We start from the raw sequence: 2,096 nt of genomic DNA, 5'->3' as shown, positions 1-2,096 counted from the left end.
CAGTCGGCACAACTCTCAACGTCGTCCACTCCAATCCGCGAGCTTCGCCGGATGGCTCGGCTGTCGTCGCGCCCAGTCGAACGGAGAAGCACGCCACAGCGGCAGCCTAGGGTGACCAGGCAGCGGCGCGCCACGGTCCCTGAAACGCTCCGGACGGCAGCGTGGCAGATCCAGAGGCGAGACCTGGGTGTCATTCGCTGGTGGAGAACTCTGGCCAGATTCGATGGCGCTCCGCGGCGGCACGTGGTGACGTTGAGCGCGCGGGGGCAACCAGTGGAGGCGAGCGCGTCGCGGTGAGCCACCATGGTGGAGGGGCGGTCATCGTTGGCCGACCCGGGCTACCGGACTTCGCTCCCCATGACTACCGCCGGAGGCGCTGAACGGCGGAGCGGGGCGGCGTGCAGTGGGAGAGCGAGGCGTTGCGGCGCTGCTGGCCGAGCCTCGCACGTGACGGAGATGCGGGTGCTGGACAGAGGAACGACGCCCTGCGCGTGCGTGCGCTGCGAGGTCACGCCCTGATTCGTGCCTGAGCAGCAGCTGGGCCATGGCCCACTTGAGCTTAGCAGGCAAGTGCAGCCCAGCAGAGGAGAAGGCCACGTGAGATAAAAAAGGGGAAAAAGCGACAAGTGGAACAATGTATGTGCAAGGTATGCAAAGATCACTTCCACCTTCACGGATTGCGGTCGCAACCCGGGAGTTTTATTCAAATTCGCTTACGTAAAACGTTGTATCTCTTCAACCGTGTCTAAATCCTGAACCGTTTTCACCAATGGATTTCTCACTCGAGATCTTTGAAACTAGGCCCCAATTTAGTAAGTTTTAATGAACTTTTCTATTTACAAAAAACCAGAAGAAAAAAAAAACTGGAAACATGGTTTTCTTTCTCAAGCCGCATTCATCTTGAAGGATTTTTTTACAGGAAAAGCATAGGAGCGAAGATTCCTGAGGAAAATTTCCTTCGTATGCATTCGGTTCGTAGGAAACACGTAAGGAAATTTTATATGTTTTCAGAGAAATCTACACATTTACTCAAAACTCATTTTGTGCATAGAAATGAGGCAAGAGAATTCCTTAGGATGACAAGTGCCATCCTATCAACTTCTTGTACTATTCCTAAACCCTATGTTCTGGTTTCCTCCAAACCGAATGAGGCCTCACATTTTTCCTCTTTCCGAGAGGCGGAGTTGTGCCTCTCGCGGAAGCAAATCGGTGTCTTCATGAGAAGCAATTATGTGCCTCTCACAAAACGGAAAAGAAAAAAAAATGTGTTTTTCCCATCCGAGATGCATATGCCACTCACGGAAGGAAAAAGAAAAAAGAAAACATGTTTTTCCTATCCGAGAGACAAAGTTGTGCCTCTTGCGAAAGCAAATCTATGTCACCACGAGAAGTAAATCTGTGCCTCTCATGAAAAAAGAAAACATTTTTTCCTTATCTGTGCCTCTTGCAGAAACAAAATTGTGCCTCTCGTGAAAACAAAACTGTGTCTCTTGCGAAAGAAAAAAACCCTGCATTTTTTGTCCTTTCCGAGAGGCACAACTATGCCCCCGCGAAACAAATATGTGCCTCTCGTGGAAGTGAAAAAAAACATGTTTTTTTTTTCAAGAGGTGCCTCTCGTGAAAATAAATATGTGCCTCCACGAGAAACAAATATGTGGTTTATTTCCGAAAGCAAACCTGTGCCTCCGTAAGAAATGAATTTGTGCCTCTTGTGGAAGTAAAAAAGCATGCAGCGGGTTAGATGTTCAAATGATTTGAAAACTACAGCAGACCTCACGCGTCAAATTATCTACCACGCAAAAACAATTTGATTTTTTTGAATTTTTTAGTATTTGTTTTGATATTTTTTTCGTCTGTGCGGGTGCAGATGAGCCTGGACTCAAACAGAATTTTTGTTTTTTATTCTTTTTTTTAAGAGGTGCCTCTCGTGGAAATAAACATGTGCCTCTCGCAGAAATAAATCTCCATGAGAAGCAAATATGTGCCTCTCGCGGAAGCAAATCTGTGCCTCCACGAGAAGCAAATATGTGTCTCTCGCGGAAGCAAAAAAAAAGTGTTTTTTCCCGTGAAAAATTCAATAAAAATTGCCCAAAATC

The 2,096-nt window shown here is 47.4% G+C and overlaps 1 protein-coding gene across 2 annotated transcripts in view; it reads right to left on the bottom strand.

Annotated features, from left to right (window-relative positions):
- Window positions 1–2,096, bottom strand: part of LOC119311502 — a 14,105-nt gene that overhangs the window by 9,439 nt on the left and 2,570 nt on the right. The window lies entirely within an intron of this gene.

This window comes from Triticum dicoccoides, chromosome 5B, assembly GCF_002162155.2.
Source record: "Triticum dicoccoides isolate Atlit2015 ecotype Zavitan chromosome 5B, WEW_v2.0, whole genome shotgun sequence".
Classification (NCBI taxonomy): Eukaryota; Viridiplantae; Streptophyta; class Magnoliopsida; order Poales; family Poaceae; genus Triticum; species Triticum dicoccoides.
This window is presented reverse-complemented; position numbering and strand designations above follow the sequence as displayed.